Genomic DNA, 13,483 nt, shown 5'->3' with positions numbered 1-13,483 from the left:
AATAAAGATCAAAGCTTTAACCCTAACATGATACTAACATGAATGAAGAAAATAGGAAGCAACCCATGCATGATACTAGAAACATACATGATATTAGAAATATTAGTTATTACCCTAAACATGATACTAGGAATCAAAATAACCTAAGAATGCTTTTTAAAGATATATAGAAATTGAATTACTTACTTTGTTACCTCGTATCTTTTTCTATCAAAAGAATACACACATTAGTAACTTCAAGGAAAATATCAAATCAAATGATTAATTTAAATAATTGAAATAGGGATTTGGGACCAAACCCTTAGAAATTATTAACCTTTCACGTCTAGGGCGAAGGCAACTTCGAGCTTGATTAGGGGCGTCTAAGACTCGTGAATGCGGTGTTGTATTTCAAAAAGAGAAGGCTTCGAAAGAACAAGCTTCTAGCTTTGAGAGAGAAGAGAACAGAATTAGATGATTGTTGATGATCAAAAACGACGAAATAACGCCCCTATTTATGAAGAAAACATCCGGAACGCTTCGAAAAGAGTCAGAATTTGACTCGAAGTAAAATAGACCCTATTGCGACGTGATGGCTTGATCAGGATAAAAATCCTGTACGGAGTCCTTTTCCCAATATAATCAGGTAATTAGCCATAATTATCTTAATTAAAATCAGTTTTATCTCTTTAAAACACTTGTTTTTTTTTTCCAAATTAAATTCCTTATCATTTCTAAATAATATTAAAAATATAATTATTAATCCTAACTCTATTAGAATTTAAAATAACCCTCTAGATTACTCTAGAAAATTAAAGTAATTCCTAATAAATTTAGGAATGATAATTAATGAGCCCTCCACTTGATCATTGGGCCATATAAAATAATTTTGGACCCAATTGAGTATTTCGGTAATAACTTCCTCATTATTCATCGGGACTGGTCTTATAATATATCGTTGGAAAGCTCTTTTCAAGCCCTATCGAACTACACCATTATTGGACCCATATTATGTACCAAACAAAATTGGACTGGACATTTTCCATAAATAAGGTACGAAAAGGAATATTTTCAAAAATAGAAAGAAGTATTTTTATTAAAAACAGGTGCATCACGAGACTCTTTCACATTTCACCTTGCTCGATAATCAAATGACGTGAAAGATATTCATCACTGGGTTTGGTTTTTGGGGAGACACAATTGGGTGTCAACAGAAGTTCCCACTTTGACTGAGTTTGGAGAAAAGTTTCGAAAATAAACGTCAAAGTAGCGATAGGGAAGGAGAATGATTCAGAACGTTCTGCGATCCCAAACCATTCTTGCAAGGCTGATACCTGCAAACTAGCGTTAGTTTAAACAGACAAAAGAGTTAAGAAACGTGTATCTTTCACCACTGAGCACACGTCTCTAGAGTAACCGATTTTTCTGCATTTGTGACGACCTTCCTCAAGCCAGGGGAATATCACCGAAGACCGCTCCGCTTGTAGCTGCCTTCATTTCTGCTGTGACAGTCTTCCGCAAGCTAGGGAATACCATCGAAGATTGCTCCGCTTGTAGTGATCTTCTGCTGTTTTGTGACTATCCTCCACAAGCTAGGGAACATAATCAAAGATAACTCTGCTTGTAGCCATCTCCCGTTTTCTTGACAATTCTCCACAATCTAGGGAACATTGTCGAAGGTGACTCTGCTTGTAGTCATCTTCAATTGCTGTGACAACCCTCCACATCTTAGGGAACGTCGTCGAAGATCATTCTGCTTGTAACGATCCTCAGTTTGCTAATGCTTTGCCTGTGCTTTTGCTTGAATGTCTCTTATGCTGTTGCTTTGCTGTATTTTGCTATGAACCAATTCCTTGGTGCTTGCGATGAGCCAATGTTAGGCGCATAAGCTAAGTGAGACTATCATCATCAGGTCGATCACTTACATCGATTGTAATCGAGCCGACTACTAACCATGTCAACTTGCTTATGGGGGCTAACTGCCGTACCAAGGAACCCACTTTGCTGTATAAGGTCCATATAAACCAATATAGGGCCTAGGGAATTGCGTTATTGAGGAAAGAAGACCATCGCTCGCTGCCATGTGCCATCGCGGCACGCCAGGCTTATCGCATCGCGATGTTCTTATCGTGGCGCGATAACCCTATCGCGTCGCGATGGAGTCGGGTTTTCCAGATTTAAACCCCTTTCTTCTCCATTTCGTCGCTGCAACTCGTTTCTTTTGCATTTCCCTTGAAGTTTCTCTTGGCTCGTTCTCCTTCGTTTCTTAACAAAATTCGCTCAAGTTTTTTGCAAATCGAAGCTTGTAATCTCTAGTTTGCCGATCTATGTAAGTTTTCCTTAAACTCACTCTATTTTGGACGAATTTTGGCGTGTTTTTATTTGTGAAATTTCGAAATTAATCTTGCTTGTTTTGCTTTGTTTGTTGAATTTCTTGCCATGAAACCACTTGTTTATATTTGTATATTGCCTTTGGATTATTTTGAAACTTGTTTGGCTCAATTTGGTGAAGAAACGAGCAAATTGCCATTAACGAACACCTTCAGTTCGTGAGCTTAATGCGGCTTGTTATTCATGTTTTTGCTTGCTTTTCATGCTTAATTTGTCACAATAATTTCTATAATATTGCAAGAAATTGTTTGATTGCTCAAAATTGCTTGTTATTGTCAAATCAAAATCATGCTCTATTTTAGTACTACGTTCTCTATTTTTTGACGAATATAGTATCATGCTGCTAGGCGAACTTTAGATATTATAGAACCATCCATTTACTGTTTTAGTCTTCTTGAACATGATTAGCATGACTCGTCGTCGAGGTTCCGGCTCTCGTTCTCGCGGGGCTCACCGGGAGGACGAGCATGTTGATGTAGGCGAGGGGACATCCACTAGCCTTGGGGAGTTCCCGGATCGATTGGGATGGGCACATATTCCACATTTCGGAGCGCGTTCGGCTTGGTACGACCAATAAGCGGGTTCGTTGCCACGGTTCGGGCAACGACATCATCGGCCACTTGTACGAGACTTACTTCATCAACAATGCGCAGCTACGCGCGTTATAGGAGTTATGCGGTTTGACTCCTCTGCTGCAGGCCACTCGCGCCCTCTATTCCCTACGGTCGAGCCGCTTTATTGTATGTTGTTTGGTGGAGTTCTTTCGGGACACCACCAACATGTTTCATTTTCCCTTGGGTGAGATTAGTATCACCTCTTTCGACTTCTCTTTGATCACTAGACTAGAGTTCCAGTCAACCGAGGTTCCTTTGACTAAGGATATTACCCTTTTTTCGCCATAGGTGAACGAGCTGCTGGGTCCTATTGCTATTAGGGCACGTGCCGAGTCTCGATCGGTGTAGATGAACGGCCAGTCCATTCGCCGGTTTCTGCTTGCAGAGGCCTTTTAAGATGATGTGACCACCCCTGAGCAGAGGGTGTGCATCTTTGTTCTTATTCTGCTGTCAAGGTCCTTTTCTCCTGACAAGGGTAGCCGAGCGCTACTCTACTACCTGCCTGCTCTTCGTGATCTACGTGTGATCGGGACTTTTGACTGGGCCAGCTTGGCCTATGCTGATTTCTTGCTGGGATTGCGACTTGCCTGTCGTCATCGCAACTTTAAGGAGGAGGTCACGCTTTCCAGCTTATGGAGGATCGTAGAGGTATATTCTACTTTTAAAAGCTTTCTTTTGATGCACGGTAGCTTTCGCTGACCCTTCCCTGTCGTTGCAGGTGTGGTTCTACGAGTATCTCCCATCTTTGTCGCCAGCCAGGCCTTCGCCACGAGGGCTCCCCGTTGCTGCTTGTTGGGGAGGCTGTTATCCTGGCCTGACCACTGCAAGACTTGTTTGAGAGCCACTTCTCTCAGTATGCATGGTTGCTGTCATCTTTGTTTGTCTTGTTCAATATAATTTTGACTCATGGCTATCCTTTTTACAGGGGCATGAGCCTCTTTTCCGTCCATGGGCTGATTTGGACGTCCCAGCACGAGTTGTCACGTATTCAGCTCAGCGTCATTATTTCTAGGGAAAGTACGACGTTGTGGTGTACTTGGGTGACAGAGTCGCGATTCAGGACTCTACGGAGTTTTTCGTAATTTGCGACGTCCTCCACCATATATAATAGTTTAGGAGGCTCTTCGGACTCACATGGAGAGATTTGCGGCTGGTGATGGTTAGCAGAGACATTGACATCCGTCCCAGTATTATGCTAGGAAGCTCTTGGCGCGATTGGCTCTACCGCCTTATGTATTTGAGGAGGAGGAGGTATGCTTTACTTCCTTGATTTGTTTCTCTTTCGGTAGTCGTTGATGACCTTAACCATTAGATTTTATTTCTACAGGAGGCGGCTGTTGCGGATTTTGTAGCTCCGCCTATGTTATCACCTACTAGGAGTTGTTTGGACATGTAGAGGAGATGATTCCTCCAGCCCCCGAGGAGTGGCGTCTGGTGGAGAGATTGATTCCCCGCCATCAGACTTCGGTAAGCTATATCTAATTCTTTATTATATGAATTTTTTCTATTGTTTTTAACCTCTCTTACTTTTGCAGTTTTCTCGCGAGGTGGTGACGAGGATGACGAGGGTTATGGATGCCTTCCGCTACCAGCTTGTGAGGCTGAGCCACCAGGTGTCGTGTCATCGTGACGTCAATGTGGCAGAGGTATGTTCCTTTGTTTTCACTTGATTGTGTTAGTTTTTCTCTGTATTTTACTTTTCTTATTTTCTGTTTCAGCCTGTCCCTCCGACGCGTACTCGTACGAGACCTGAGAGTAGGAGAGAGAGGTCTGGCTCTAGATCAAGATGTCGCCGCACCTCGGCAGAGGATCAGGGCGGACGAGAGGGGTTGGACCGCATTGTCGTCATAGAGGATTCTGGTTCCTCTACTGAGGAGGAGGTGAGGCAGCCCCTAGTCAAGATGCTTCGGTGCCAATTTCTTTTGCGACTGGTGGGGCGTACGAGGTTGGCTCGTCGTCGCAGCAACCGCCTTATCAGGAGCCTCAGCAGGGTGACCCCGGGTAGACTGGCCCTACTCTTTCTTTTCCTCCGACTGGAAAGGCTGATGCTGGGCAGGATGTGACTCCCCAGACTTTGTGATTCTACAAAACATTCGGGATTCGTCCTTCGGGTTCATAGATGTACCTGTATTCATTTTTTATTTGGCATGTATAGGACTTTGCTATGACACTTATGTTTAGACATATTATATACACATACTTTTATTATTATGTCTATTTTAATTTTTTGCATTTAATTTTTTTATTTTATGTGCATGTGTGAAAAAAGTGTAACAAATTTTTACACAAAAAATTACGTCATTTTTATCACTAATGAGGGTATCCGACTTTCTCCCCCAAAAAGAAAAAATGAAAAAATAAAATGAAATTTGATTAAAAATAAGCTTAAACTTAAGAATAATCAATATGGAATGTGTATGTTGCCAAAATGGAATTGGATAAGGCTTTTGGGAGGATTAAAACTGTAAAGTCAAAGTACAAATCGAGTCAATGTTGAAAGAAATGTGGCTAGCATGGCGCGTGTCACTGACGCAGACCAGAGCAGGCTATTGCGGCGCGATAGGCATATCGCGTCGCGATAATTTTATTTTTCCGAATCCGTTTAGGATTCGGTTTGCATAGATCCCTGTTTATAAATAGCCCCAAATTTGCCGATTTCAGCATAATTCGAACAGATTAAAAATACTTAGCTTATTAGTTTTCAATCAAGTAGTCATGGCTAAGACTTTTAGTGACTTTACTCGTGAGTGGTGCTGGTCTTTGACTGCTAAGGAGAGGAAAGAACTTGACTTTTTCCACTTGGGGGGTTTATATGGCATTGAGGGGGTGGATCTTGATATAGACTTTATTCATACCGCTTTATAATATTGGGATTCAAATACTCATTGCTTTTGGCTAGGGTATGATGAAATTTGCCCTTTACCGAAAGAATTTGGTGCCATTCTTGGCTTTCCTTCTTTAGATCTTGCGGTAATTCCTAAGGTGAGCGAATATTATTATAAAGATTTTGAGCGTTTCCTCAACCTTAGGAATAGGGACTTGAAGGATATAGTGCATGGGAATGTGATTAATTTAAAGGAGTTTGCACTTTTTTATTTTGATAGACCCCGATCTGAATCTTTTCATGTTTATAAGAGGAGGGATTTCCTCTTTTACATGTTTAGCCAATACCTCCTTACTAGTGGAAACATTCATGAGGGTCAAGCAATTTTTGTGTCTGTTTTAGAGCAAGTTGACTCAGGGGGAAATCCAATGCCATTAATTGTAGGAGAAACTATGCTTAGTTTGAATGAATTAAAGAAGGACCCTAAAGCACCCCTTTGAGGGTCTCCAATTTTATACAGGTAGAAAATCAATATTTTTAATTATAGAAATAAAAAATATTTAATTTTGTATAGTAACAATAATTATTTGCATTAAATTTTTGCAAATTTGGCTAATGAAAAGGCTTGAATTAATTATCCTTCCTGACAACATTGAAAAGTATACACCAAATTGTTTTGTAAGAAGAAAGAAGCGTTTTTCCATAAAGATGGGCCGTCGAGAGTGGAGTAGAGTCTTTGAAACTCGCGACTTCTCCATTAAATAGGTGTTTCTTTGGTGGAAGATTGAGAAGATGATCGGTGTCAATACTCAACCCTCTTGCCGTCTTCCAAGCTTGTCCAAGTTGACTTTCTGCTATCCTTGTAGAGTAAGGAGACAATATGGACTTGCTCAAACCATTCCTTCCGGGGATCTTCGTCATCCTTATGAATTTCCTGTTTCTCAAGATGTAGAGAAATTTGACAACTATTGGTGTGCTAGACCTTTGTGGGAAGTTGTTGCCCATAAAGTTCCTCCTCCTTTGTCTAGAGATGTGAAGCAGTGGCTACTTGGTAGATCTCAAAAGGACAAGAACAAATTTCAAAATATGTATAAAAGTAATGTTAAAGATCGCTTAGGAGATAAGAAAATTCCTCCTAAAGATCGCCTAGGTCCAAGAATTGAATTCAAGACTCTTATTATGCCTAAGAAAAAGAGTGTTGCAAAAAGGAAAGAGAAAAAGAAAGCTGACTCTACAGAAAAGAAAGTATGGGTCAAAAAGAAGCATGATGTGATGGATAAAGGAGAAACTATCTCTACAAAGATTGTATGCAGATAATCTAAGGGATCCCTATTGGTGCAAGAGATGGATTATGAAGAGGAAGCAGATAAAAATTGGAAGATGGCTAGAAAAGAGAATACCGATTAGAGCATTGCTTTATTTTCAATTTATTAGACATTTATTTATTTTTAAGTCAATTTTATTTTTAAGCCTTTTAATTTCATCAATAATGTAATTTTATTTTATTAATTATTAATGCAATTTTTCAGCTTTTTTCAATTAAATTAACTCTTCTATATTGTAAATAAAAATTATTTTATTAAAGCAATGAAAACTACTTGAATAAATTTCGAAAATAGTTCGAGTACAAAAGTCGAAAATTCCCGAAATACACCGAAATTTGCCCAGATCGACGAAAACAAACTAACGCTGGAATTTTGAACCTATCGCGGCACGACAGTGCTGTCGCGGCGCGATAACTCTGCCGCGTCGTGACAAACCTTGTTGTGGCGCGCTGGTCTTGATTTTCGTGCGTCGTTCTTTTTGCTTTGGCGGATTGATGCTGCAGTGCGAGATTTGTAAAAATTAAAGTGGTCGCGCCCCTTAAAGGGTTGCCTATGTATCTCTTCCTTAGGAATCAGGCCAAACGTAGCTCTCTTGAGTATACTACTCAAGTTTTCATGGGTAGAAGTTTTTAAGTTGGTCAAGATTTGTCATATTTCAGAACTCATTACCGTCCATATCAGTTAGTTTTGTGGCACCTCCTGATAGGATGGTTTTGATGATGTATGGTCCAGACCAATTAGGCCTCTTGGGTCTAGAACATTTTTCCTTAATGCTTTTAACACCAAGTCTCCTACTTTGATGTTTCTTGTCTTGACCTTCTTGTTAAAGTGTCTAGCCATGCGAGTTTAATAACATCGAGTGTGATGTAGAGCTTCTAGTCGTTTTTCATCAAGTAGAATTAGCTCTTCATTTCTCGCTCTAGCCCATTCAACTTCATCGAGTTTACTTTCCAAGGATATGCGTAAGGAAGGTATTTCCAGTTTTACAGGTTGCACGACATCCATTCCATAGACTAAGGAAAATGGTGTATTTCCTGTGGATGAGCGAATTGACGTGCTGTAACCCCAAAGAGCTAAATGGAGTTTGTCCGGCCAATCCTTGTAGTTTTCTGTCATTTTTTGGATGATAGTTTTCAAGTTTTTATTGGCCTCTTCTACTGCGCCATTTGCTTGAGGCCTATATGGGGAAGAATGATGGTGTTGAATGCCATATTTTTGAAGCAATTCTTCACATTCCGCTTGGAAGTGAGTTCCATTGTCACTTATAATTTCAAATGGGACTCCATATCGACATATGATGTTTCTTTCGATAAAGAGTGCTACATGTTTTGCGGTGAGTTTTGCATATGATGCTGCTTCAACCCATATTATGAAGTAATCAATTTCCACGAGAATGTATTCATGGCCTCCAGTTCCAAGAGGTGTGATTTTTCCAATAATGTCTATTCCCCATGTTGAGAAAGGCCATGGTGATGTATAAGTATAGAGAAGCGATGGAGGAACGTGTTGTAGGTTAGCGTATATTTGGAATTTAGGGCATCTTTTTACATATTGATGGCAATCCCTATTCAAGGTAGTCCAATAATATTCTTGGTGCATTACTTTTTGGGCTAACATTTTTCCATTCATATGTGTTTCACATACTCCATCATGGATTATTCTCATTGCCCTTTGAGCCTCCTTTTTTACCTACACATAGGAGAGCCCTACCTTTAGTTATCCTTTTATGTAGCTCGTCATTTATGAGCACATATTGGGTAGCCAAAAGTCTCAGAGCTCGCTTCTCTCTCTTGTCAGTGTGAAGTGGATATTATCCTTTGGTGACATTGTTAAGGATGTCAGTGTACCAAGGCTCTTCCTCCTCTTCTTTTTCTTGAATTACCTCATCATCTTCTATAGCTTGGATGTAAGCCGGTTTATGCCGTTTTTCTATTGTTAGAGGCATTTGCTCAATTTCCTTAGGAATTCTAACCATCGAGGCTAGTCTTGCCAAGGCATCAACAAATTGTTTTTCTTCTCTTGGTAGATATGTGTATTCTACCTTTTCGAGTTGATCGGTAAGAGTTTCCAAGTATGTTTGATAAGGAGCTAAACTTTCAATCCTTACTTTCTAGCTTTTAGAAATTTGGTTGATGATTAAGGAAGAATCTCCGAATATTCGAAGTTTCTTTACTCCCCATGCCAAAGATGTTTCGAGGCCTACCACGCATGCTTCATATTCAGCAGCGTTGTTGGTAACGTCAAAATCTAACTTTATTGAGATTGGGACGTGCTCTTCTTTAAGTGATACTAATAATACTTCTACACCACATCCTTTTTGGTTGGAAGCTCCGTCGAAGTATAATGTACAAGTATCATCTTCTGTAACCATCAAATCATCGTCTGGAAAATCATTCTCATGTATTGGTGTCGAATCTTCTATGGGAAAGTTTGCTAAGAAGTCCAAGACCACTGATCTTTCAATGGCCTTTTGAGGCATAAACCTTACATCAAATTGGGCTAAGTTGACTATCCATCTAGATATTCATCTGTTGAGTGTAGATTTCTCAAATAGATACTTAAGTGGGTCCATTTGAGATACTACATAGACCGTATGGACAAGATATGTAGTGTCTTAGCTTGGTTGTGGCCCACACTAATGAGAGGCACAATTTCCCAAGCAGTGTGTAGCGTACTTCATACTCGAGCATCTTTTTGCTTAAGTAATAGATGGCGTTTTCTTTACCTTCAACTTCTTGCGCAAGCATGGCTCCCATTGTTTCTTTAGTGACTGTTAAGTACAATCGGAGAGGAATTCCTAGAAGCGCTGGTGATAATACAGGAGGATTAGCGAGATAGGCTTTGATCTTATTAAAGGCTTTTTGACACTCATCGTCCCATATTACTAGCACATTCTTCTTAAGCTTTTTAAATATTGATTCACATATTGCGGTTAGCTTAGATATGAACCTACTTATGTATTGCAAACGGCCAATAAATCCTCGAATCTGTTTCTCGGTCTTGGGCGGTGGGATTGACTTGATTGCTTTGATCTTGGTTGGATCTATCTCTATTCCTTTAGAGCTAATGACATAGCCTAAGAGTTTTCCTGAGGTGACTCCAAATGCACGCTTAGCTGGATTTAACCTCATGTTGTATTTCCTTAGCCTTTTGAAGAATAATCTTAACGCTATTTGGTGTCCTAGACGGTCTTTTGATTTTACAATCATATAATCCACATACACTTCAACTTCTTTGTGCATCATGTCATGGAGCAAGGCAATCGCTGCTCTTTGGTAAGTGGCACCCGCGTTTTTCAACCCGAATGGAATCACCGTGTAATAGTACGTGCCCCAAGGTGTTATGAATGTAGTCTTTTCCGTGTCTTCTTCTGCCATGAGAATCTGGTTGTATCCTACGTACCCATCCATGAATGAGAGGAGTGCATGATTTGCTGTGTTGTCTAATAAAATGTCGATGTGTGGTAGAGGGAAGTCGTCCTTTGGACTTGCCTTATTTAAATCTCTGTAATCGTCACACATTCTTACCCTTCCATCTTTCTTAGGAACTGGTACCACATTCGCGACCCATTCGGGGTATTTGGATACCCTAATAAAACCTGCAGTTATTTGTTTTTGAATTTCTTCTTTTATCTTAAGAGCTACGTCGGGTTTCATTCGACGTAACTTTTGTTTTACAAGTTTCATTCCCGGAATTATTGGTATTGTGTGTTGAACTATTTCTCTATTTATTCCTGGCATATCTTCATATGACCAAGCAAACACATCAATGAATTCTTTTAGTACATTAATTAAATTTGGTTCTTTCTTCTTTATTAAGAGTTAAACAAATTTTTACCTTTCTTTTAATAGTGGGATCTTTTGAGATATCAACCGTTTCGGTGTCTTCAATTAGTGGTGTTTTATTTTCAAGCGTTTCCATTGCTTTAATTATTTCTTTGACATTTTCATTGTTAGCTAAGCAATGCTCGTCATCTAGAGTAAGAGAATGACACGAGGAGTAAGCAAGTGAAGACATGTTATTAAACTCGAAAACCATTACATCAAATAAAGAAATGTCCGTTGGGACTTGACTACTAACTATTGTAGGAGTAGAAGGGAAAAAAGGAGATGCAACTATAGAGGGCTTAGAGGACTCGACTACATAAGACTTGAATTCAAACTCGGACTCAAACTCAAACTTAGATGATTCAGACTCATCGAACATTGGTCCTTGTCCCGTTGTTATAGAGATCTTTCTTCCACTTGGTGTAGTCACCTTCACATTCTTTTGCCATCCTCGAACTAATCCTTCTGCCGGAGTAATGAGCTTTGTGGGATCAAAGTTTTCACTTTGCAAGACTGTTTTGATAAGTGCAGAGTTATCGTCGATACGCTTAGGCTCATTCTTCTCGTATCCAGGAGGAGCCCCATGACATGGGGGTGCTTTCTTTTTGTTAATAGGAGTTGGGATCTCATCTAGGAAGTTGCAATCCAAAAATATTTCAAACCCTGGTTGTCTCACCCATCTTTGACAAAGGGTTTAGGAAATTCGTAGCATGGATAATCCTCACCCTCTTTCATGAATTGTCCATTCAGAGTGAGAAGGTAACGATCCATTGGGATTGCTTTCTTTTTAGTACGAGCATTCCTCCGTGCATTGATTTTTTCCCGGGATTATTTAAAGTCTTTCGGTGTCGGTTCGAAACCAAGTCCGAAAGTATCTAACTTAGGAAGGCCAGGCGATCCTATTTGTGTTGCTACTCCCTTCTTCATTCCTAGAGTCTTTCCAGGAAAGTGACCTTGCTTTCTGAGAATGCCATTGACTATCATGTTCGTATGGAGGTCGTAGTGAAGAGGGGTCTTCTCATCTTCCTTGATGAAAGAGACCTTGAAGCCCCATAGATCTTCATTATTCTCATCATGCTCCATATTTATGAGAGGCTTATCAATTGCCTTGATCCTCATAGGAGAAGCGTCAATCGTGACAGGAAGTCCTCCAACTATTGGCTTAACTTGTTGATGAAGGGATGAAGGGACGACCTTAAGGTGGTGAAGCCAAGGGCATTCCAACAATAGATTGAAGGAGGCTTTGATGTTTATCACTTGAATAGTAGTAGCATGCTCAATAACCCTTGTTGTGACATTAATAGTTCCAAGAGCTTGGCGACGAGTATTGTCATAAGCTCTTATGCCTTGTGTTGATGGGGACAAGTCATCATCCCTTATTCCTAGCATCCTCGCAGTTCTAAGTGGGCAAACATTAATTGCTGACCCATTATCCACAAGGGTCATTGGAACATTCATTCGTTTGCACACCATTCTGAGGTTCAAGGCTTTATTATGTTTATCACCTTCAGGGGGTAAATCCTTGTCAGAGAAGGTGATTAAATTGATGGGGCTAGGAAGATCACTCGTGACAAAGTTAGACAACCCCTCAGGAGTGGTTTCTGAGTCTACTCCTACTTTAGCTAAAGCATCCATTACCGCGAGCCTATGTTCATGGGACATAGCTAAGAGTTTCCATACGTTTATATCCACCTTAGTCTTTTTTAGTTATTTGACAACATCATTGTCTTCTATGATTGGTATGGGAACTTGTTGAGTGGTAGAAATAGGTTGTGTTGTGAAGGGAGGTTGCATTCTCCCTGATCTGGTGAGGACATCGATAGGGGAATCCTCTTCATCCCAAATATCATCAAACGGATAAATTGAGGAAAGTAGAGTGTCTACTATATCTTTGAGCTAAACATCCTCATCATCACTATCCCACACTCCATTAACCAATTCTGAAAATATCTCTTTGTTCGGTTGACTTTGAACCAATTTCATACTGTCAATTAATCCTTGGACTAGGTCCTTGAATTTAAAACAGTGTTCTATGGTATGTCCTCCTGATTGATGATAGGGACAATAGAACCTATCTTTCCTTTTCAATGATTCAAATGGTCTTGGTTCGAGAGGTTTGAACTTCACATTCACGAAGAGCATTTGAAACATGTTCGCATAAGAAGTCCCAATAGGTGTGTACACCTTGTTACTCCTTTTTGATGTTTCAACTACTTTGAGAGAAAAGGGTTTTCTCTCATTAGTCTCTGTGGGCATTACTTTTTTCAGTGGCACGCTTACTTTGTACCAACTTTTCATGATCAAGGGCCTCGCGACACATGTCTATTGTTTCCCTCATTGTGTTTATGAGAAGCCATACTTCTATTTTAGTGGTCGGTTGTTCTCCAGCAGGAGAATCGCTCACGGCATCGAAAAAGGTTTCCTCCTCTTCTTCGATAGCATGAGTTTCTTTAATCAGTTTAATGAGGAGTGATTGATCAGTGTGGCCTTCCTTATCAGAAATTTCCAAGAGTCTTAAAGTGG

At 40.0% G+C, this 13,483-nt stretch overlaps 1 pseudogene; it reads right to left on the bottom strand.

Moving 5' to 3' along the window:
* LOC145575372 (uncharacterized) overlaps nt 1-11,731 on the bottom strand; it is a 290,973-nt pseudogene extending 279,242 nt beyond the window's left edge.
* Between the last annotated feature and the right edge of the window lie 1,752 nt (nt 11,732-13,483).

This window comes from Chenopodium album, chromosome 13, assembly GCF_948465745.1.
Source record: "Chenopodium album chromosome 13, dcCheAlbu1.1, whole genome shotgun sequence".
Classification (NCBI taxonomy): Eukaryota; Viridiplantae; Streptophyta; class Magnoliopsida; order Caryophyllales; family Amaranthaceae; genus Chenopodium; species Chenopodium album.
This window is presented reverse-complemented; position numbering and strand designations above follow the sequence as displayed.